Below are 25,861 nucleotides of genomic sequence, written 5' to 3' on the forward strand. Positions count from 1 at the left end.
CCTATAGAAATACAATAACATATGCTTATATTAGTATTTTAACTTTTAAAATAGCTTTAAACTGCAAGTGAGATGCTCATATAACGTAAGTTACTAGCACATTTTACAATTATTTGAAAATTCTGCACTCCCTTTGAAATGTACCTATCCACATAATATATCTAAAGTGTTTCATAAATATCAGTTAATTCTTTCAAGGCTTTAGTCACATATAATCAAAGCATCCTAATTTATATATTGAAATTGTTTTGTTACCTATTTGCTAACGTTATGTTTATCTACTTCCTTTAACGGCAAATTATTGATTTTTCACTTTCTTAGTTGTAATTGAATAAGCTTTAGGTAAAACTTAATAATTTATGGTATTATTGACAATCTATTCCATTTGTTTGTAGGCTTACTTCTTAAAATTTGTCCATTTTGACTTTACCAGTTTCTTCAATGGTATTGGTAAGTATGAACTTCTTGTAATTCCTTTTCAGACTTAACATTTTGGAAATAATGCTGCTAACTCTAAATTGTAAAAACTCATGTTGACTATAAAAAAGCCAAAATTTTCTTCACTCAAAGGTATTTTTCCAGATTGTATTCTCTTTCTTTCAGTTTTTCATTTTATTTTAATTATGAAATTAGACATTTAGCCTCTTCTTAACATGTTGGAATTTCTCGATTTATAGAGTAGGAGGGAAGAGTTAAATAGTGATGTTCAAACTTACATCTAATGCATTCTAATACATTTTGAATTTGCTTCTTAAATAGGCTGACATGTGGCAAATGAAATTTAATGTTGACAAATGTAGACTAATTCAAATTACCCTCAGATATAATAAGTGACAGATAAAAAATTATAGATAATTGAAGTGATGCATAAAGACCTTGAAAAAGACATTCGATTGTTTACAAACTTTAAGGAATCTTCTCCACTAAAAAGCAACTTTGTGCCCTTTCTTGAGGTGTCAGAAATTAAATGCAAAAATCCCAATCCCTCCAGCTACCTACTAAGTAATGTTTAATTGGACCCCATGGCTCCAAATTGAAAAAAGTTATATTCTTTTTCTGGCCAAGTCATATGTCTTCTAGAGAGACAATTAACTTTATCTCACTTTAATGCTTTCTAAAGTACTTGAACACAGAATAAAGCCATTTCTCATATTAACATCTGGAGTGCAACTGTTGGTATAAAGACCAGAAAAGACTGCAAGTGCGTTCTGGCATGGAACTTCAACTCAGATGTCTCGCAGTAGGGAAGCAACTACCAGATAGCAGTCTTGTCCAGCTCCTGGGTCCCACACAGGTAAGCCATTTAAGACATTTTTCTGTCTTAGGCTATGTCTTTCACCGTAGTGGAGATAAACATTAGATTAGAATCTGCTTTAATTCCTTTTTAACGATACAATTCTTGAGAGAGTAATCAAAACCCACTAACCATTAAAAAATATGAAGCCAGAATTGGAACATCAAACGTTTCCCTGTTTGCTTCTTTCTTTAATCCATACAACCACAGGAAGCTAGACAGTATTTTCCTTCACTTGTCTCTAGCCCTTAAACTCAAAACCTTGGTCTGAAGTCCTATCCACAGAATATATGCACTACAACATAATAAATTAGAATTTCCTAATTGGCGTTTCTAAATACAAAAACTAAAGAAAGTGGTGCACTTACATGTATTTTATGGATAAATACACATGACATATTTGTGTGATCACACTATATTAATGCATGTAGTTGTTTTTAGGAATATATAATTTATGTTACACATATTCTCACATGAGTTTACTTCTTTGCCACACTATTATACATCTTTATAAATGAAGGAGTTCAACAACAGAGATGAATAGTCTTCTGCTTTCCTTAGTTATAAGTAACCTGTAGGAGTAGAAGAAATAAAGCTTAAAATGCACAAAATTTTAAAGGACTTCCAAAACAAATTTAGATAAGAGAGTATTTAATGCCTTCAATTTCAATCTAACTACAAACAGCTCTTGGAAATCAACCTCTTGTTTTTTTTTTTCCTACTTTATTAAAATACTGAGTTTATTTCACATGTATATTTTTGTCTCCCCAACACTTCCATTTGTCTGACCACCACTACTACTACTATGTCTTATCATAATATTCCATACATAATTAAACCCAAGCAAAGGGTGGAGTTCCATCTTTAAAAATTAAACAGGGGGATCCCTGGGTGGCGGAGCGGTTTGGCGCCTGCCTTTGGCCCAGGGCGCGATCCTGGAGACCCGGGATCGAGTCCCACGTCGGGCTCCCGATGCATGGAGCCTGCTTCTCCCTCTGCCTATGTCTTTGCCTCTCTCTCTCTTCTCTGTGTGTTCTCATGAATAAATAAATAAAATCTTAAAAAAAAAAAAACTTAAAAAAAATAAAAATAAAAATTAAACAGGCATTTTGGACAGCACATTCATGGCAATGGAACCTGGACAACATTTATCAGACATGGTAGGGAAAGTTCTCACTCTGCATTGTAAAAAGGACAGCCAGATATCAACTGTTACAGAAATGAAATAATGCAGAAAATTTTAACAAACTGTTTAAACTATTTTCTTAAAGAGACTTCCTCCACTGCCAGAGATCTTGAATAGCCTCTTGGTCAGTCATCTGGATGCAATTCTTCACATAATTGATGAACTTGGTTGGTAAGAGAACCACCTTTTTCTATACTTGCTTGCATGTTTGCTTTAATGTCTTCTACAGAACTAGGTCCTTTTGGCGCTTGGGGAGTCTTTTCCTGTTTTTTGAGAGATTCTTGACCTTTTCATCTTGGTGTTGATGGTTTTGACTCTTTTCCATTCTGGTTTGATTTTTGGGTATTTTTGGCTGGAGTATCTCATATAGATTTCCTTACTGGAGCCTTTTCTTCAGCTTACTCATCATCAAAATCATCATCATCTTCTTCATCATCATCATCATCTTCATCAGCAGCAAGTTTTACTTTTTTCTGTGGAACCTTGCTACCACTTTCAGGGGAAGAACGCTTCCCAGATATACTAAGAAGTTTCACATCCTCTTCTTCTTCATCTTCTGACTCTACATCTTCCTCTATAGCTACTACGTGCTGTCCACTAATATGCAAGGCCGGGAACCACACTTAACTGTAAGACCACAGGTGGTGTTATTTCAAAGCCCCCAAGGGACACCGTTGGCTGTACAGATATTTTCAAAGTTGCCAGTGTGACTTTAATTGGACTGCCTTCATCATTCATTGCCTCTGCTTTTCATCCTTTGCACCAGCTCCCAAACAGACCGTTCTTAAAGATAACCGGTGTTCATTTTCATCATTATCCACCTTAGAGTGGTAATCTTTGTCAGTCTTTAGTTCACAAACAAAAAGATAGTTTTGGGGCCGCAGGGGGCTCATGTCCATGTCCATCGAATCATGCATGGGGTGGTGGCACGCACTTAGGTGGGCGAGAAGGCGACAGAGATACACAACAACTGTTCCACAGAACATCTGTGCAGGACGGAATCACACCAGGGCGGAATCCAACCTCTTGTGTGGTAAAGGACTGACTTACCTAAGTCTTCCCCACATCAGTAGTATATAACTACGTACATATGAAACTTGACAAATGCTTTTGATAATGGTGGCATGTTCTTACATAGGACTGTATGTGGCATTGAGAAAGACAAAAAGAAGGTAATCAAATATCTTAAAAAAGATAGGTAAAAAAGAAGATAATCAAATATCTTAAGATTTTTATATCTTACAATGTACACATGCAGGTATCTCATTTAATCTTCATTAAAAATGTAGTGAAATTAGGTATTATTCTGCTTTATAGAACACTGCATATGTGCATGGAGCATCCTTCATTTCAATGTGAATATGATTATAATATATAATATTAAACATGTAGCTGTATTCAGAGATTTAAGAGAGGAGGAGTTGCCTATAATTCTTCATGAGTCATACTTGGGTAAGCATGCATCAGTGTTTACAAACCATGATAACTGAAAAATGAAAAAAAATATCAGGATACATATAGACACTTTTGTAATCATGATTATAATTAAATTTCATAATTTTAACTAATATATTTATAACAGGAATTTCAACCTTCTTGTATCTAAATTATTACAGATGGATGTACTGATAAATCTAATATACTCATTATACACACCTGGGGAAACCAATCTTACATGGTATTCAGAAAACAGAGTTCAAACTGTTTCTTTTCCTTTTAAAGCATTCATTTAGTTGAATTTTTTGTTCATTTACAGTAGAATAATGTTCTTCCCAACAGAGTTGAACAGAGGAGTGCTAATCTTTATTCATAAGGCCAATAAATTTGTTCAAAGAATACATCTGCTAAAGGCTAAAATGACTATGAGCAAGATGAATGGTGACTTTGTTTAGTTTTCTAGTGACAGCTACTACAAAAGGTTTAGGTTATTTATTTTTGGCTCACTGATAAAGATTGTGGTATGGCAGATAAAACACCATATAAAATGCTCTCAGATTTGGTTTATAATTATATCCCTAAGAGAAAAAATTTTATATTTATATATAAATATATATATATATTTATATATATGTTATATATATATATATGCAATTTCAGTTCACCAAGGAAAACATTTTAAATTTTATGTAAGTCCACATGTGATATTATGATTTCTTTTGGGAAAGTAAGCCAACCATTCACAGTTTATGTTGCTTTACTTTATTACAAATATTTCTAATAATTTTATTACCTTAGTTTTATGACACATTATTCTGAAAGGCATTATTTCTTCTGTTCAGCAAGAATAGCAAAATTCTCTTTTACTACTAACAAGTCAATGGGGGCTTGAAAAGTTATGTGGCATTAAAAGAGAGGTCTTTGTGAAAGATTATCAGAAAGTGTTGTTGTCCTTAGTAAACATGAGGTTATTTACTGTTTGTGATACTTTAGTTAATTGTTTTGGCTTTTGAGTCTATTGATAATAATTTTTGTGGCTTCCATGATAGAAAGGCATTATATAGCTTCATCCAAATATATAAACAACTAAATCCCTTCTTCAAATAATTCTTGCTTTGTTTTGATTTTGGCCTTAGAAATTGGGAGCCTGCTAATTGGCTGTTAATTTGTACGTAGCATGCTTAAGGGTAGATTTATTAGAGTTAAACATAATATCTAATTTTTTTAGTGCTAATTCAGATTTTACAATGAATTTTTGAAAAAGTATTGTTTATGATTAAATACAAACACAAAAGCATTTCCCAAAGTCATGTGTTCGTGCTGGATTATAAATTTCTATATATTCCCTTTATGGCAGTTAACAATGTTAACTTCATTATTTTGGTCAAAACATTTCGAACTGTCAAAGTAAAACATGGCAATTAGGTGCTGAATACCTCTGGTCTTCTCTTATCGGCTCTCTGTGGTTAGGGTTAATCTTGCTGTTGGGCTTTGATGAGAACACACTGTCTCTGCTCACATCTGCTCTCTTAGTTTAAAGAAATACCATCTTGTGAAAGCCTGGGTGGCTCAGTCAATTAAGCGTCTGCCTTTGGCTCAAGTCATGATCCCAGGGTCCTGGTATCAAGGCCCCCCCCCCCCATGTCTGGCTCCTTGCTTATGGAGGAGTCTGTTTCTCCTTCTGCCTCTGCCCCTCCTCCCTACTCGTGGTCTCTCTCACTCAAATAAAGAACTAAAATCTTAAACAAACAAACAAGCAAACAATGAAAAAATAAGAAATTCCATCTTGTTTCACCATATTTCTTGGACCATCGTGGTGAAATACTATTCTAGTTTCTTTTTCTTTCTTTTTTTTTTTTTTTAAATATAATTCAGGCTTTGATTGGTTGTAGCTAGAGAACTCAATCGAATCACTGCTAAACAAATTCTCTCTGCTTCAGCTAAAATTCTACATTAAAAAATCTTTTTATATCTTTGCTAAGAAAAGGGTGTGGGGTGAAATCATTAAATTATTTTATTCCCATTTCTTTTTTACTTTTCAGAAAATTATTTTGGAAGGAATATTGTTACAGAGAGAAAAGGAAAGAAGGGAGGTAGTATGGTGGGAAGGAGGAGATGGGAGGGAAGGAGACAGAGAGAAAGGAGAAGATAGGAAAAAGCAGCACAGAACATTTTACTCTGATTTTCTGTTCCAGAGAAAGACTTGGTGATAGAGTGAGCACATACCTCAACTAATGTTCTGGGAGCTGTCTTTTGAGATTTATAAAGCCTTTAAAAATATAATCATCTTAAAAGCTGGTGTGTGAGTATGAGATGCCAAAAAAATCCATAGATGATTTGTATATTGGCACTGTAAAGTGATTGATTAAGAAATTCTTCCATTGAAATAAATGATTGTTGCTCCTCTATGTAGACGTCTTAGCAATTTGGGTGAGACTGTGCTTTAGAATTTGCCATGCTGAGAGAGAGAGAGAGAGAGAGAGAGGAACAGAAAGACAGAGAAGAGAACCGAATTAGACTTGTACATTCTCACACTTGTAGGAAATACTTGTTATGTCTTGGTCATAAATGTCCACCTCACAATCACCTTTCTTTCCTTTCTTTCCTTCCTGGGCTCTCAAAAAGAGAGAATTGCCACAGCTTTCACATGCATCTGTATTTTCCTGTCTACAAATCCTTGCTGCTTATTCATTTAACAGCTATTAGTCAGTTTCTGCCTTTCTAGGCACAGTGTATATCACAGCCAATAAAATGAACAAAATTCCATTGCCTTTGAATTTACATTATAATAGAGAGATGTGCAATAAACAAATAGTTTTTAACTAATTAGGTGTGGTATAATCATAGGAGGAAAATAAAGCATAGAAGGTGATAGGGACTTCATATGGGAGTCAACTGACAGTTGAAGGTCTCATAGTGTAGGAAAGATTTGCACAGAGAACGACTAATATGAAACATGAAGTCCTAGGGGTACCTGATACAAGATGAGTCAATCAGGCAGATGTATTAAATACAAAACCTTGAAACAAAAACATGTCCATTCCAGGCATAACCAGGCTGCATGGAATGGCTGGTGCAGAGTTAAGTGGGTGGGAGAGCAGAGCTTAGCCAGGTTATCCGTTTGGGGGTATTCGTGTAGGAACTCAGGGAGCATGGCACAGATTATGGTTTTTGTCTCCATGAAAATGGGAGCATCTGCAGGCATGATGTGACTTGAATACAGTTGTGACAAGACTGACAGGAGTCCAGTGTACCCTGGTGGTTTGCAGCTTGGGCAATGGAGTTCAAATTAGAGATAAAATTTGGATGGCAAGTTCAGTTTTCAAGATATGCAATATCCATGGAAACTAGTTACATTTGGTGTCTTATTTACACACATTCGATGCTACCAGATACGTCAGAGAGCTTTCTCATTTCATTCTAATGTTAGGCTGCTTCTAAAAAAACACTATAATTTTTAAATCTTTCATTTAAATAATGAAGTGGACTTATTTGTTGCCGGAAGGCAACTTCAGCCATTAGTGAAATTTTCTTCTAATATAATATGTGCCTTATGCGGGATGAGAACATAACAGCACTTAACATATTTAGAATCTCTATCCTTTACCAACTCAAAAAGTACATTTGGACTAATATGACACTAAGGAAGACATAATAGCTATTTAGCATGATGTCTCTGTCAGATTTCCATGATTGTGCTTGTGATACATTCTGTGGCTATGTAAAATGTAAATGTTGTCTAATGAGGGGTTTAAATAAGTTTCTTAAAGTTCTGGAGAATTCACAGGTGTTATGTTTGACATTAGAAAATCCACTTCCTTTACATAATATCATAAAATACTATGTTTCTTTTTAAAAGATGATAGCTGCTAAAGGTTTTTTGAGTTTTGAGTGCTCATCATATTCCAGAAATGAATCTAATTGCCTTATCACTTCACTTTATTGATTCTTTGTTAATCCCTTAACATAAGTATTGTATCAATGGAAAAGCTGGGGTTTAGAAAGCTTCAATAATGTACTAATAGTCCAAAGATGAGTAATTGTTGAAGATAAATGCTAAACCAAGAAAGTAAGAATTGAGAGCATGTTCACTAACCTTGCTACAATCTATTCCATATGAAATTGAATCAATTTAGGACTGATATGAGGGAGAAGCCTCCTGAAATAAAGACCACAAAAGATCAATGAAGAGAAAGACTTTATTCACTGCAAGAAGCAAGAATAGTCTGAAAGTTAGCAGAGGTTTTATGTTATAGGCACTCAGATTGGTCAGAGAGAGAGATGGAACAAAGAAATGAAATTGTAATGCACAGAGGAGCAAAAAGTATCATTATCAGTTCTTACACGTGGGCGACCAAAGGAAAAGCAACTCCAGAAAGTGCATTCTATATATTTGAATTTCTCAAGGGAAAGGAAAGTTTAAGTGAATCTGGGACAATATGGTCCATGGTTTCAGTTTTAGGTTCAGAAAAAAAAAAAAAAAGATTCTTTTGACTATAGATGCAACTTCTAGTATGAAAGCCGAAAAAAATAAAAAGTTAATCCTTTACCTGTTTTATTCAGTTTATTGTTATTTAATGCCTAGTGAGAACAGTGAATGCATTAGCCTTCCATTTATATCAATTCCTACTTGTTCAAAACTTATGTAATAGTCATGGAAACTATATTTGAAGCTTTTTAAAATATCTAGCCTCAGATTGTGAAATCTAATTTTAGTTCAGTGATATCCAGCTCTGGAGTAATTTAACAATACTGTCAAATTAATCTCTTAAATACGTAAGTGATACCTCAAAGTCCCTAAGACAGAATTTGAGACAATATTGAGCAAAGCAAACACTATTTCATTTCACCTAGTTAACAATTTCAATATCCTTCTGTGTGTCATTTTAATTTACTCTGCCTGAAAAAAAAATGAAATTTTATATAGAAAATGTAGTCTCTTTAGGAAATGAGATTTTAATCTGTTCCATAGTAGTAGTAGCATATTTTATTCCAATCCTACAGTAACCATGCACTGATTGTCTACTGTCTAAAGAATTGATTTTAGCTGCCGTGTGGCCTATATACTATGATGAATTAGAAATGTAACTTCAAATGTAAATTGATAAGTACAGATTTTATGTTTACTACTAGTAAATCCTGTTTTCTGTACTAGACAGCATAGACCCATAAGCTCCATGTAGTCTGTGTAAAATCTTGAGTGTAAACAAATATCGATAGTAATAGGAAGAGATAAGTGAACGTAAGGGGCACAGTTAAAATTTACATTCATTATTCAGGATTCCAGTCATTGAATTTAACTTGATGTACTCTCACTTGGCATACATTCAAATGAGCATGAATTCACAACTGTCCCACACACATGCTGAGCTTTGATATGGGCTACAGGCTAATTTTAGTCAACATACACAAAAAATTTGCCAATGTGATAAGGACATATTTTCAAAAGAAGGAAGATAAAGCTCCTCTTTAAAAAAGTGCTTTTCTGTAGCTTCTTGTAGTTTCTATTTGTCTAATATATTTTTTTAAACTGCCTAAAAGATCTAATTCTTATTTCTTGGAAGACAGGAGTAAAATTCAAGAGAGAGAACACATGACATGGGCAGTTCTGGGAAAATCCAGTTAGGCCTTCTAGGAAGATGGCTTCCTTTGTGCGACCTTGTCTCAAGTTTGGAGGAAAAAGACACAGATATTTCCCCAGAGCCTTCTCCACCTGTTTTTAAGCTAAGGAGTGAAACCCAAAGAAGAGACAATGAGAACTAGAAACAGAGTTCAGGATACAAAAAAGATTTCCATTCTCCCAGTTCACCATAATTTTATACTGCCCAGAGACTCAGCAGGAGTGATTCAATATTGGGCAAATATTTAGAAACATAACATTCTACTTCTCCCCTCAATATCTGAGATAATACTAATATTCACCATGAAAAATTTAATCTTACACTTTTCAAACATTTTTTTAGTTAGTTGAGTTGATGAAATAGGCTTAAATTGTCTCTTATTTCCACAGGGTATGTGAAATGAATGCCTTTCAATGATTAAAGTATGACATGTTAAACTATTATATTTGTTAATGTATTAAAAATAAAAGTAAAAAATGAACTAAGGCTATATTTGTAAACTGTTATAAAAATATATAGTATTTAAAGGTATTGTTTGTGTGTGCATTAAAAATGCACTATACATGCAGAAGAATAAAGAATGGTTGCAGTTGCATCTGATAATCTGAAAGCCTGTTGAGAAAAGAAGTAACATTCTTCTGAAAAAGGTAACAGAACTCAATACTACTCTACTTTGTGTCATCTACAAAGAACTGTTATCTGATGTGAAATATAAAGTAAATAAAAACAGTAGGGACAGAGATAGCCAAAATATAGGACAGAAGAAGATACTCTATATTTAATAATAATAACAGTCAATTGAAATTAAATTCAAAGGTCAGATCCTGGACTTGAAAGGGATTTAAAGAATTAAAAGAATATATGTTCAGGTACATAAATAAATGATCTTAATAAGGAAAGAGTCAATAAATCTTAACACAGAAATTAAACATTAAAAAAAGAATCAGAACAAAATGGACTACGTAGCTTATGGTCTGTATGGAATAACTGGGACAGGAGCTGCTTCCCCCTGTCAACAGCTGGGAAACTGAACAAAATATTAGTAGTTGAGGGCTTTAGGACATTGGATAATTGTCAGTGCAACACCATGATCCCTGAGAGACAGGGAACAGATGGGTGGCCTCTTTGATGACCTTGGATTCTGTCTGGAGTTGCTTTCTGGATCATAGTCCAAGAAGGGTTGTCCCAACAGAGCATTGCCTCTTCTTATAATGAGACAGAGATCATAGCTCAGGGGCTGCTGCTTCTGGGATTTGCAAAGAGCAGATCTGATCTCTACATAGGTCTCTGATTCTGGATGTTAAGCCATGTACATGTAACATACAAATCCACAACATGGGCAAATCGTAAGAGGCTGGTGTAGACTGCACAATTTCTGGAATCACATATGATAGAGTCTCTGGGACTTCCAGCCAGCCAGGGTGGATGTACTTTTAATGGCTTCAGACCTGTTCCTATTATGGCATCCCTGCCTGTCTCACTCTCAGTAATAAAGTATCACTATGTGGCCATTGTGACTCCGGGAATCCTTACAGAATTCAAAGAACCCACTTTGAGTGTCCCATCATTGTCTTGTCTACAGGTAACAGTCACTTTAGAATTCTTCAAGGTTATTGGGACTCTTGTCAAGAATGTATTTCATCTCTCATGAAAAGACTGTCCTCTGGACAGTCTTGAGGGACAAATTTAGGGTTGGTCAGTCTTACATGATAAATGTACCCTTACACTCCAATCTCCATAAATCATTGGATACTTTTCTCTGTAATACACTAAGGCTGATATTTTCACTTGATTGCTGTAGACCATTTTTAGGGTCCAAATTTTAGTCAACTGAACTGTCTATTCATGATGGCCACTTTAGCCATCATAGCTCCCCCACCAAGGATGGGATGAGGTCTCTCATTGATAAAAGAGTCTCGATGGCATTTGGGACCATCAAATTCAACAGAATCTGCCTATCTCCATACCTCCCCATATTAAGGATCTCACACCTTCCCAATTAATATTATTTTGCCCTAACTTTAACATTACAGATCTTGTGAGTTAGTGGATTAAGTGTGTGTTTAATTCAGTCACTGATAGGAAGGGATTTTGTATCACATTTACACAAATCCTGGCCAGGAGGATGGAGGGGATAAGATTTTCTTTTCATGAAATCATAGATGTTTCTGGTCCCTTACAGGACATTGGTTTGATGATCAGTAGCTCTGATATTGTCATTTTTTTCCACCAATTTATCTGGTACATATAGAAATAACTGATGAAACATATATTCCTTAATTATATTAAAGAGTTCTATCACAGCAATCACTTTGTTACCCAGAGCACTTGCTTTTTACTCATTGGATATCTTTGTAATTACAAGTGGTTATTTAAGTAACTGTTTTGCCACTGTGTGATGTGTGGATAGTGTACCTTTTATCAATAGAAACAAGTTTCAGGGCACTTGGGTCACTCAGATGGTTAAGCATCTGCATCCTGCTCGGGTTGTGATCTCTAGGTCCTGGGATTGAGCTCCATGTTGTGCTGTCAGCTCAGTTGGGAGTCTGCTTCTCCCTCTGCCTCTCCTCTTGCTTGTGCTTTCTCTATCTCTTTCTCTCTCAAATGAATAATTTTTTTAAATCTTAAAAAAAAAGAAATAGAAACAGATTTCTTACTCCCTTTTAATCTAATCAGACCAGAGAATAAACTCCAGAAAACAAAACAAAAAAAAAAAAAAAACTAATTCAGATGTTCACTTTTAACTTCATCAAAAGCATTCTCAGTACCAATCTAGGTTGATCACAGAAACTGCTTAAAAGACAAAGAATAGAAGATTACCAAGGTGCCAAAAAGGTATGGATTTGGGGGAGATAGTTTTGCTAAGAATTGAATTCTTTCCAATCTTTTCTTGCTCTAGTAATTGAACTCTGGACCTAATCATCTGTTTTAAGCACTCTTCAGTTTGGAGGAGGTGTTGCACCACTGATATGCTGGAAGGTAGACCTCTGGCTTAAATTATAGCCTTTTAAATGATGTGTAATCCCTTTCAGCTTCAGTGTACTTGTTCAGTGCATGGCTTGCCCCCAGCATACCTCTCAAAAGCCTGAGACATCACACCCATGAGGTCTTGAGGAGGAGGAGGCTCCTGAAGGCCAAGGCAGTTCCTGGAGAGAAACTTAGCTGAGAGCTGCCAGCCACCTGCACTTGCAGCCTTTGAGTGCTTGCTTCCAACCAGTAAAAGACAAGAGTGGTCCGAGTAGAGCACCAACCTGTCCAGAAAATAGAGCAAGAAGCAATACCTTACAACTAGTTTTATAAGATCCGAAAATGTCATCAAGAAATATAAATTAAAGACCAATCTCTATCAGGAATTCTTAAGTACTACCAAATCAGATCCAACAATACAAAAGAGGAATAGATGACTAACTGGGGGTCGGGATATCAAGAGTGCATGTTGGCATTAATATCTAAAGGTTAGACAATCACCATATTGACAGAAGGAGACAATCTAGACACCCTTCTCAATAGATACCAAGAAAATTTTTGTCAAAATTCAAGCCAATTCATGAATAAACTCATGGAAAACTAAAAATAAAAAGATATATTATTTTTCCATTGAGAGTCATTACTGGAAAACGTACAGCAGACATTATACTCAAACACAGAATATTAAGCAATGTCCCTCCTCTGGTAGAAATAAGTAAAGAGGATCTGCTCTCACTACTTCTGTTCAACATTGGATAGATGGCACGACACAGCACAAAACAAGAAAAATTTACATGGTCTTAGCATGGGAAAAGAAGTAAAATTGCAGTTAGTTACAGAAGGCATGAATGTTTCCAGAAGAGTCTGAGGCATATAGAAAACACCGTGATAAATGATTTTAGCAGGGTTGCATATATGAAGTAATATAGATATATCTCATTATTATGTGCAATCTATAAGCTATTAAAAATGAAACAATTATTCAAAATAGTATAAAAATGATAAACTGTTTAGGAGTCATTGCACAAAAACTATTGAAGATTCTATGCTGAATATTAAAAAGTATTGCTGTCACAAATAATGAAAGACACAACTAAGTGATGATTTTAAAATAAGTAAAATTTTATAAATGCTTTAAAAATAGCATTTTTCCATGGCATGAACATTATAAACATTTTTTAGCCAACACTACAATGAATTTAGAATTTCTTTTTTATCCCTCCTGTATCCACTTTCCTCCTCATTTTCTATAGTTTGTCATCCTTCACCACACTCAACATAAATACTTTCCTCTGTTATATGATGTAGATGTCATTCAGCTAAGTGGTTAGTTATGCCATGTACTCCACTTTCATTAACTCAATATCCATAAAAGTCTATAATATGAAATATGATACCAAATTTGTAGATTTGAAAGCAAGAGGAGATTTATCAACCAATGAAAAGATGAATGAATCTATGTCTCAGTTACTTCAAAGCTAGACTAATCTCTGTACCATTTTATTCAAAGGATAAAACTATTTAGGCTATGATGTCCATCCAGAATATTTTACAAAGTAATGAAAGCAAAAGAATAAGGTCACCACACTAAGGGTGCCATAATTTGGAGCAGTCATAGATATATTTTAGGCATGTTAGGAACAGTTTGTTTTAAAATTTATCATGTTGTAATGATAATATTGGACAGCCCACATTCACTGGTTGCCTAGTAATATAAGTACAAGTACATTGATTTAACCTGCTGGTCTATAAATTTTGAGATAGATATTTAACTATCTATGGGGTCAAGTTATTTTCCCTTTAGTTTTTAAAAAATTATTGTAATATTCATTTAATACCTAACATGCTGAAAATTTCTTTCCAAAATGGATGTCACATTATTTTTTTCTTAAGATTTTATTTATTTGAGAGAGAGAGACAGCAGGGGAAGGAGCAGAGGGAGAGGGACAAGCAGACTCCATGCTGAGTTTGAGGCCTGATGCAGGGCTTGATCCCATGACTCTGAGATTAGGGCCTGAGCTGAAATCAAGAGTCAGATGCTCAATAAACTAAGTCAACCAGGCATCCCAAATGTCACTTTAGATTTTAAAATACTTTCAAAGTGAAACAGTTTTAAATGTCTTAGAATTATTTTTTTTAATTTATGATAAAATACATTTTTTATTCTAGCTTCATACAATGACTGTAATGATATTGGTCAATCTTATCTTAGACAGTCATATAATCTGTTTTCTGTATATTGATAACCCTGAAACCTATATTATGAATTTTTGCTCATAAAACTTGAGTCAGAATTTAGGAATGAATATTTTCTTAGAACCAGCTAGAACTTTGAATAGTTTGGAAAGGATCACATTGAAGTTAGAATACCTAGTCATTTGCACTTGACATCAGCATTAACAGATTGTGATAATTTTTCATGTAAAATTATTGCACATATTCAAAGTTGCCTTATTTTGAAATTACTTCTGCGCACAATTTTTGCTACATGGTACTAAATTGAGATGAAGTTCTGTTTTTTCATCCTGACTTTTTTCTTAGCCCAGCTTTTCTATGTGTTATTCATTCATAAAGTATGACTCTTTTCCGTTATGTTAGGAGCCCTGCAGACAATTTTTAATGTTTTTCCCACTCTTCAGCGTGAGCATGCTTTCATTTGTTTCCTATCTTAACTCACTCTTTTCTGAGTAAATTGCAGGCTAATAAGTGATGAAAACAGGAATCTATTGGTTCATAAACTACTCCATTTGGTGGATTGAGTACAATGGGTGGCTAATTAAAGCTTTTACATCCTGAGGAAAGTGTTTACATTGAATCTACATGGGACCACCGGCCATGCAAAGCAGGCAAAACCTGGTTTTGTTAGCAAACCAATTTCAAGAGCTTCCAGAGGGAATCCCTTTCCTCGCCACCAATTTAGAGCATTATGAGATTGCCATGGCTGGGCAGCTAGGAAAAATGTGTGCTCACAGCATAAAAGCATTGCGAAATGGTCTAGTTTGTGACCTGGATGTTCAATAACAGAAAAAATAAAAATAGTAGTGAAGTCAATGCAGACAGTAAAAGAGAAAAGATATGACTCCCTCCACCCCACCCCCCACATACCCACCCTCAAAAATATGACAACCATAGTTATAAGAAAGTAAGTCATGGGTAAGGGGCACCTGGGTGGCTCAGGCGGTTAAGCCTTGACTCTTGGTTTCCACTCAGATCACAATCTCAGGGTAGTGGAATTGAGCCCCACATTGGCAGTGGGGTCCACCTGAAGATTATCTCTCTCCCTGTCCTTCTGCCCCTCCTCTCCCCTGCTCACACATTCTCTCTCTCTAAAATAAATAAATCTAAAAAATCATGCGTAAACATTTTCCCAGAATGAAGCTAAGCAATTTTTGATTTTGGGAGGAGACGCTAACATTCTTCAAAATCTACCCCGTTGCCCACCGGCTCCAGAGTGATAACTATAATTAGATCACAAGTGTGCCAGATGATGAGCTAGAAGGCCTGATATTGTAGAAGGTAGAAATATTCATCTATATATTTGTATTGATGTTTATACTTATTTATACCTGTATATGTAACTACAAACTTACACATACAATTTTAAAATAAGAGATTCATGCAGTTATGCATATACCTATATGTTTGTGTGTGCATGTGTCTGTGTGTATGAATTGACCCTATGGTAACATAGTCACTTGTGCATGTGTTCACTTCTCTTAAAAATCCGTGGTTTACATGGACCAGGGTTAACCATTCTTCAATACTACAAATAGTACAGTGCATTTAGTGCACTGTTCTTCAGGAGATTCTTCTGGAAAGAAGGTCATCCGTGTGATTTACTACAGTTCTCGACCAGATCCATTTCTAATTGTTATTCTCTGTTTAGGTACTAGTATGAAGCATGATTTTGACAATAATAACCAAAATCAGTTTGGAGAGTATCTCTTAATTTGTTCTAAGAGCATATAATGTATTGAATCGATCAGGTAGTTTATATGAGAATAAGAACTCGTTTAGAGTTCTCATGTGGCTAGAAGTTAGATAACAGGCACTTTGCAAGCATAGTGTTCTGCCAACAATCCCTTCTTTTATTCCTTTTGTGCACTAAGCAATGTGTAGCCAAATCATGAGCCTTGCTCATTTCTGGTTTATTTCCTTTGGTTTTACTTTTATGATACCAAGGTGTCTATGAATGGGTCCATGCTATTTGAATTCAGCCATTTAAACATATTATGATATATAAGTAGGCTCAATATGAAGGCAAAAATCTAACTTTTACATAAAAATTGGGATAGAAATAAAATATACATGCCCCGAATGATAACATGTGTTTTAACTTTCAGTGACTAAAACTCCTAAATCTAGCCTTGTGACCAAAATAAAAATTGTAAGCTGTTGGATTACATTTCTCACCATTAATTGTGCATGTTTGCATCTGTGTGTGTGTGTGTGTGTGTGTGTGTGTCTGAACAAATTGAACTTACTGACCTTATTTAGTAAAGTGTAGAAAAGCTATGCTACACACCAAGTCCAGGCATGTAATGCTATGGGCTATTAGATCTAGGTTCTCGAATTCTTTTTACTTGTACATTAACTTCCTCTTAGCTATGTGCTGCTTCAGATTAAAGTCACTCATGTAAATGTATTATTAAAAAGTGCAGGATAATTAGGGTATAGAACAGATGCATGAGAATAAAGTACTATGACAAATCCCTTGCCAAATAATTTTGTTCAGTATATAAGACAGAAACAAAAACAAAACCCACTTTATTAAGATGCCATAAAAAATCAAGAAACTAAATTATTTTAATTGGACTGGTAATCTCTATCATAGATTTTCATGTTTCTGAGGTTGTAGACTCCAAGTAAAATATATAAAGCATGATATGAATTGGTCCATTTTTCTTTATATTTCATACTTCATACTGAGTAGTTTACAAAGGGACATATGATAATATTTTACACAGAAAATCTTTGTCCAGTGCCTTTAGAATTGGAGAGCTACTTCGATCTCCATCGACATTTTGGGACCACACTTTTTCTAGGAATTTTGTGCATTTTATACTATATCTGCACTGAGATCTAAGACATAATTTTGAGGCCACTTTCTACAATTCTCTCTGAATTCCCGACTAATATTTAATTCTTTTTTTTAAATTTATGATAGTCGCAGAGAGAGAGAGAGAGAGAGAGAGAGAGAGAGTCAGAGACATAGGCAGAGGGAGAAGCAGGTTCCATGCACCAGGAACCTGACATGGGATTTGATCCCGGGTCTCCAGGACCGCGCCCTGGGCCAAAGGCAGGCGCTAAACCGCTACGTCACCCAGGGATCCCCCGACTAATATTTAAACATCTACTGAGGTTTATCAGTTAAAGTAGTTATTTTTTTTAGACTTACCAATATTAGAAACATATTTTGTCCAGTTTTAACATAAAACAATAGATAGAAGTGGTTTTTACCTCCTCCTAAATTTCTGCAATATTCTTTTGTATCACTAATCACCACTGCAAAATATGAATAATTTATATGCTTACTAAAAGATTTTTCACTATACAAGGGAAAATGTTTATTACTTTATTCCTTTAATTATAGCATAACATATATATATATATATATATATATATTCATTCATCAACTTCCCTTTCCCCACCATTAAATATAAGTTTCACTCAACTGGAGTTTTCATTCAAGCTTTCCCATAGCCTTTCACTGCGTTTGGAAGTTGGTAGCCATTTGTCCAGTTAAGTAGTTTTGGAATAAGTGATTATATGCATCAGATACAATGACATTATTGTGTTATTAGAGCTAGCTTGGAAATATTTAAGTTTCTTGACAACTGAAAATATGCAAAATATAACAAATAGTGAAGAATTTTGATTAAAATGATATGGTGAGAGGCACCTGGGTAGCCCAGTCAGTTGAGTGTCCAAGTCTTGGATTTGGCTCAGGTCATTATCTCAGGATTTTGAGATCAAGCCCTGCTTTGGGCTCCATGTTCAGAGCAGAGCCTCTCTCTCTGCCCTTCCCCCCACTTGTGTTCACTCTAAAATAAATTCGTTAATTAAATAAAATTTTAAAAAGAAAACACTCTGTGTGATGATTAAAGTGATCACACCTTACTATATTTATAAGTCAAATTGCTATCTGTTCAAGAATTGCTTAAAAATGTGGAATTGTTTTGTTAAAGATATTATGCCTGAAATTGACAGAGAATATTAATTTTCTGAGTAATATGAAATATGCAAAAATTGTATATCTGTATATTGATATTTTATATAAAGAAATTCTTATTAAAGCAATTAAATTGAAATATCACTCTGTATCCTAAACAACATGCACAAAGTTTATGTACAAAAATAACATTTTCATAAACCAAGACTCTATGATTAAAAAAAATACGTTGCGGTTGAAAGGGAGCAAAATATGTGACCCCAGAATATGCCACTTTGGCATGTGAATTATTTTGAGCTAAAGGCAATCAAGACCCAAAAGCCTCAAAAAAACAAACAACAAAAAAACCACTTTTACCTCTCCCTTACCTATCAAAATTACTTAGACTGGCAGCCTGGCCCAGAAAGAGAGCTATTAACAGAGATAACTTTTTATCTGAATGCCCTTAAATGTATGGCAGCCAAACAATTACCAAACATCTACCCTTCTTATTGTCCTGTGAATCATCCTCCTCTCCTTTGAAACCCAGGTCCCTTTCCCATGCTTTAGCTCAGGATGACATATAAGCCTTGACTAACTGGCTTCCCTTGGGTCTCATATTCCTATGGGTTCCCCCATACATGCATAATCAAATTTGTTTTTCTCCTGTTAAACTGTCCAGTTTAATTTTAAATTATTAGACCAACCAAAGAACCAAGAAGGGTAAAGTACATTTTTTCCCTCCCAACATATTGTCTTCTATAAATTTTTAAGTTAAATTAAGTGCTAGTATGCCTTGGTGAGTATATCAGAAATTTCAGTCTCCTTTTAAAAATTCTATAGAAAGAACAAGCATGACGTCATCTTAAGTTACATATTAATTTCAAAATAAAATAAATGGCTGACAATAAAATCTTACCAGCTAGCTGTATTTTTAAAAAATTGTGTTTATTTGACTACTATAATAATAGGTCATCATTTGCCAATACCCAGTGTTGCACTTTCTTCTTTCCCTGGTTATCTTCACCAACACAAACTGAGGAAATCATCTTTGCATCCTTGCTCCTTGCACATCACCTGGCACAAAGCCTGCTAAGCACTGTGGGGTTAGAATGCTAAAGCACATAGTGTGGGTAATGGAGCCAATGCTGTCCATGCCCACTGATGGAAATAGTCTATGTCTAGTTCCCAGGCATCAGACTGACAAGGGGTCCAATCGATCTTTCTCTTAGTTCCTATTCCTGTTATGTGTCCTAGAATCCACAGGTGGTTATTAGATTTACAGTTCTGCTGGCTCTGAACTCAGGCATTATTACTTATGAGTCTGGATAATATCAAAACTGCCAAAACTGACTTCAGCACGTGTCACACTGTCACCGTCTTGGATAACAGGACCCTGCGGGACATGCAGAAACCGGTTCAGTTACTCCTCCAGGAATGTTAGGCTGGGACAGTCTCTACTGTCACTAGCTCTTTGACCTTGGAACAAAATACATTATTCTTTGGTAGCATCAATACTTTTCTTTTTCTTTCCATATATGTTATTTCTGTTTTGACATTTTTTAAAATTTATAAACAATAAAGTTTTTTTTCTAGATTTTGTGTGGCACTAAAGGTATCTCTTCTTATGTGATATCAAAACATGTTCGTTCCTGTGTGTGTTCACATATCTTAGAAGCTGGGATTTTAATAATTGTCTCTACAAAATGTTAAATATTCCTCTGAGCAAAGGCTACCTTCATATTTAATTTTCCCTGAAATTTTGGAAATTTTCCATTTAATAGTCCTTAGGGAAAAACACATGTTAGATAACTCACATAGTGAAGATAGCCTATTTGATGTACCTCCCTGTGTTAACTCATATTAACTTATAAATTCACCTGTCATCTAACTAAGACTTTTATCTAAGGCATTTCACTCATTAAATTATTTTATACCTATGACTTGAATGTCACACACGTCACCTACTATTTCATAGAGTCTCCTGGTCTAAATATAAATTTTTCTCAGCTTTTAAGAGTTTCTGTTCCCATCTAGATCGTCTATGACTTTCCTCCACATATTTCTTAAAAGATTACTTTCTACTAATAAGGATTGATATAAACAAATTATTTTTCATGTTTTTATGTTTTTATTTAATGAATATTCACAGAACAGTCACCATATGCAAGAGCATGAGGCTATGAATTCTCCAGGAACAAAATCTAGGGAATTTTTCTTTTTAATTAAGAAATCTAGCTGATGAAGTACTAGGAAACTGAAGGAGGGCAGAGAGGTAGAATAAATCCCAGTTAGAAACAGATGATTTCAAGACAGTCCTTTAGAAGGCAATCAGGTGTTTAGCCCTTGATGGCAGATATGCAGGAGCTGTTCTACACCTACTTATGGCTGGAAAAAACATGGGGTGGCTTAAAGTCACAGCCACCCTGCCCTCCTTCAACTGCAGAGATGTTCTGCAGGGTATCTGTGAGTGGAAAGTCTCCCACGTGATTTTCAGGAGCCTGAGAACCCTCCACTGCTGTGTCTGCTCTATATATTCTATTTTTTTTAATGCAGTACATGTGGTACTTAGACTTAATATTAAACATCCTACCACATCCCACTTGCATCTCCCCTTGGATCCCTGGAGGTTACTACTTAAATCTCTCAGTGGTCTCATTACAATGTGTTGCATTAAATAATAGGGGTATGTTGATAACTGTGTATATTTAAATACAACCATCTGTTGTAGCTCTTCATTTTGGGGTCAACAGATTTGTTAAATAAAACATTAACCCTTTTACTTCCCTGCCGAATATATTTACATTTAAGAGTAAATTCCCATGCTGATTTTAATTTCTGCAGATTATTTGGGGATGAACAAGAGTAGTGTTCTTTTCCAAATAAGTTGCTAAAAGCAAGCAGACGACAATCTTATGTAACACATTCCCGGAGGACTTCACTTTGCTATCATAATTCATATAGGCTTTTCACAGTTATTAAACACTGTTTTAAAATATCTCTAAATCATTTTGAAATGCAATTTATTCCACAAAAATCAACTGGCATCAATTTTAATCAAAATTCAGGAGAATACAAGAAAAGTATTTGTAACCTGGAAGTTTCATCTGATCTATGCTTTCTGTGTCAACCTGATGCCAAATTTATGCCTGTAAAACAGGAAGTGACATTCATGTGAAGCTTCTTAACTCTAGAACCTTTTGTCAGTATCACTACCAGCATTTGCTCTGCCTTTTGCTATTACCCAAGGCTTGGGGGTATGTTTCTCTAGGCTGTCTTAGCTCTAACAAAACTCTTCTTTTCCATGATACCATCATTGCAAACACCATCACCTGGCTTCAATTCCGTCTCTTAGGCATTAGTCCCAGACTATTCTTTACCCTAAAATCAAAGCACATAAAGAATACTTAGTCTTATGATATTTTGTATTCAATGTTGTCTTAGGTTGAGCTGTTATAATGAAATGCCATAGACTAGGTGGCTTAAGCAACAGAAATTTATTTTTCACACTTCTGGAGACTGAGAATTCAGAGAGTCTTCTCATGGTATCCTCATGCAGAGGAAACAGAGAAGATCCTCTCTCCAAAGTCTCTTCTTAAAGAGGCACTAACCCAGTTCACAAGGGCTCCACCCTCATACCTAATCACTTCCTGAAGGCTTCACCTTCTGATATTTTCTTATTGGTATTTCAACATGTGAAATTTAAGATGCAAATTTCAGCAGATGAATTTGGTGAGTTTCAAGATAAGACTTTTTGGGGAACACAAACGTTTAGTCCACAACAAATGGTGCACATTTCTTTAGTCCTGATTCAAAACATTGTGGCACACCATCCCCCAAAAGGACTTCAATTTGAATTGATGTGTACGTTGTGACCTGCCAGACCATGTGCTTGGTTCATGCCCACACATCTCCCAGGATCAAAGTTTGCTTATGTCACAATTATTTAGCTTCACATATAATAAGGGGTTAGCATTAGAAGAACACTTTTGGAAAAAGTTCTCATTATGTGAAGGCTAATGAGTGAACAGTTATATGTTTGAAAACTCAAATGTTTGTATGTGAGATACAGGTGGTATATGCCAACCAAAGAAGATGCACCTGAACCATTTCAATTTCAATTTTAAAAATATATACAGGCAAGATAACAAAATATATGTGTAGTATATTGAACTTACCTTTTTACTCTTGTGGGGTTCTTATTTCCAGCCAGAAGGAACTGACCTAGCCATCTACCAGGAAAATCTACTGACCTAGGTACCTAGGAAACTGTTTTGACATACTTTTTTAAAGGGGTGCCTAAGTGGCTCAGTTGGTTGAGTATCTGACTCTTAATTTTAGCTCAAATTGTGATCTCAGGATTGTGGGATCAAGCCTCACATCAGGCTGCACACTCAGTGAGGACTATTTCTTCCTCTCCCTCTGTCCCCTTCTACCCCCACCCTCATGCTCTGTTTTCTGTCTAAAATAAAAAGACATTTTATTTTATTTATTAACATTTCAGAGTATGTGAAGACTTGACTATGATGGTCAGTGATGATGCCAAGAACATTTTCTAAAGAATAGTGGGAATAAAAGCACAGTGGTTTTGGGATGTCTGGGTGGCTCAGCGGTTGAACATCTTCCTCTTGCTTTGGGCATGATCCCAGAGTTCTGGGATCAAGTCCCACATCAGGCTTCCTGCATGGAGCCTGCTTCTTCCTCTGCCTATGTCTCTGCCTCTCTCTTTCTCTGTGTCTCTCATGAATGAATGAATGAATGAATGAATAAATAAATAAATAAATAAATAAATAAATATCTTTTAAAAAACCCACAGTGGTTTTAATTTGGGACAAAACTACAGTGGAGGAAATGGGGATTACGGGCATACTTAAATTTTTCTGGATATTTTGTCACATAAGGAGTGTGTGCACATGATGAAGAAAAGTGGAAGGTCACAGGATCATGGGAGTTTAGTTTAGTTCATAAATTGGGTTTTTTAAAGAAATTCATTTGAAATTCCAGGAGAAAAATAAAGGTTGAAAAAATGGCAGAGAATGTGTCCTAGGAAAGCATAAAAGGATAAAAAGGACAGGGTGAATGAGTCCTGTAGAGAAGAAAAGAACAAAGTTACTGGACAAAATATGCTGGAATTGCTGCGTGTGACTGAGGGGCCCATTCAAGTTGACACTTATCTGACACATTATAGGATAGTTTCCATTAGCAGCAGTCAATACTGCATTTGGTTATCCTTGAAGAAATGTTAAGGGTTGAGTTCACTTAGAGGCTTTGTCAGGAGAGAAAGATAAAGTTAAGAGGGAAAATGAGAGAAGAGATTAAATTCTAGTCTAAGCAAGTTATTTAATGGATATTATTTTTATATATTTCTTATCTGCCATAATTTGTTGTTAGTAGACATGTTTATTTTCATCCATCTCTTATGTTTTATGTCAATTTTTTGTTGTTCATTTAACCATCACAGGATGTTGAAAATCAAAGAGTAGAAGCCTTTATACCAGCTTTGACCTTAACAGTGCGGACACAGAGTTCCAGAACTTTCCTTCAGCATTTATTTATGTTGATAACTCCCTCGTGCCTCAGTTAAGACAATTCCTTAGTTAAGACTCTGATTTTATGCTTAAATTATCTTGGTTTGGGATCCCTGGGTGGCGCAGCGGTTTGGCGCCTGCCTTTGGCCCAGGGCGCGATCCTGGAGACCCGGGATCGAGTCCCGCATCGGGCTCCCGGTGCATGGAGCCTGCTTCTCCCTCTGCCTGTGTCTCTGCCTCTCTCTCTCTCTCTGTGACTATCGTAAATAAAAAAAAAAAATTATCTTGGTTTACCTTTTATTCTACTTACAACTTACACAATTTGCAATTGTGACTTAAATGAAGAAATTTATGGAGGTGTGTGCTGTTCATACATTCGTGATATTACAGTGTATGAGGTAAACACAAACCAGACATAAAGAAATAAATAAAGCATGTTGTATGAATTGAAGAAGATGAGATGAGATATTGCAGGAAGAGGTTAGAGACCATGAAGACATAGCAAATGAAACTACCCAAAAAAAAAAAAGACAGAGAGGAAAAAAAATAATTGAAATTAAATACAGCATCAGTGAACTGTGGGACAGCCTCATGAGAAGTAATATGTTTGCAATTAGCGTCTCCACAGGGGTGACAGAAAAATATTTGAAGAACAATGGTCAATATTTTCCCTAATGTGATAATACTATAAACCAATAATTTCAATAAGTTCAAGGAACTCCATGTGTAAGAATCATGGAGGAAACAACAGCAAGTCAAAGCATAATTACATTGCTCAAAACCAATGTTAAAAAATAATATTAAAGACAACTAAAAGAAAAAATATATAAGCATCACAATAGATTTTTTGTTGTTGTTGGAAAATAATATGAAAATGAGAGCAAGAAGATGCTACAGCAGCATCTTTAAAACTCTGGGGAAAAGTGTCCAGGTAGAATTTGACGTCCAGAAATAACGTTTGCCAAAAACAAAGATGAAGTAGAGGCTCTTTCAGACATTCAAGAGCTAAAAAAATTCAGCAGCAGCAGACTCATGCTATGGGAACTTGTTAAAGAATTTGCTCAGGTGGAAAGAAAGGGATACCAGGTGGAAAGAGGAAAGCAAAGGGAAAGAGCACCGCAGATGCAACAACATGGGGAAAGATACAAGATTTATCTTTTAAATATTTTTAAACCAAGATTGAGGAACTAAACGAAACTAGTACCAATGAAGTGCATGGTTTGCCACACATGTGAAACGTCACAGAAGCACAAAAGTCAGAAAGGGATTAATGCAAAGCATACTATTGGAAGATTTTTTTACTACGAAGATGAGATACAACATTGGTTAAAGGCAGGCTGTGATAGGCTAACTATGCGTATTTAAGCCCTAAAGCGACCACTAAAATTACACAAAACATGATAGGAGAAAAAAAATCTATATATCACATAGGCAATTCTTTTTTTAAAGTCTGCAGTTTTTAAAGTTGTTTCTCATGAGCACAGGAGTAAATGATTTTGCATCTGCCTTACATGAATTCTCTGGTCAAAACTATGTAAATGGACGGTGAGTGGTAGAAGCAATTGAGGTAGGAAGGCAAGGATGAACCCCTAGAGCTCAATGGAGAGACAGACAGAGATACACATAACTATTTATATGTGTGGTTTGGTGTGCATACACACCCCAGCTCGGTCTACA

The 25,861-nt window shown here is 35.3% G+C and overlaps 1 pseudogene; it reads right to left on the minus strand.

Annotated features, from left to right (window-relative positions):
- Nucleotides 1-2,551: 2,551 nt before the first annotated feature.
- LOC129514609 (nucleophosmin-like) lies at nucleotides 2,552-3,397 on the minus strand (annotated as a pseudogene).
- Between the last annotated feature and the right edge of the window lie 22,464 nt (nucleotides 3,398-25,861).

Source organism: Nyctereutes procyonoides, unplaced genomic scaffold (genome assembly GCF_905146905.1).
Source record: "Nyctereutes procyonoides isolate TBG_1078 unplaced genomic scaffold, NYPRO_anot_genome, whole genome shotgun sequence".
NCBI lineage: Eukaryota > Metazoa > Chordata > Mammalia > Carnivora > Canidae > Nyctereutes > Nyctereutes procyonoides.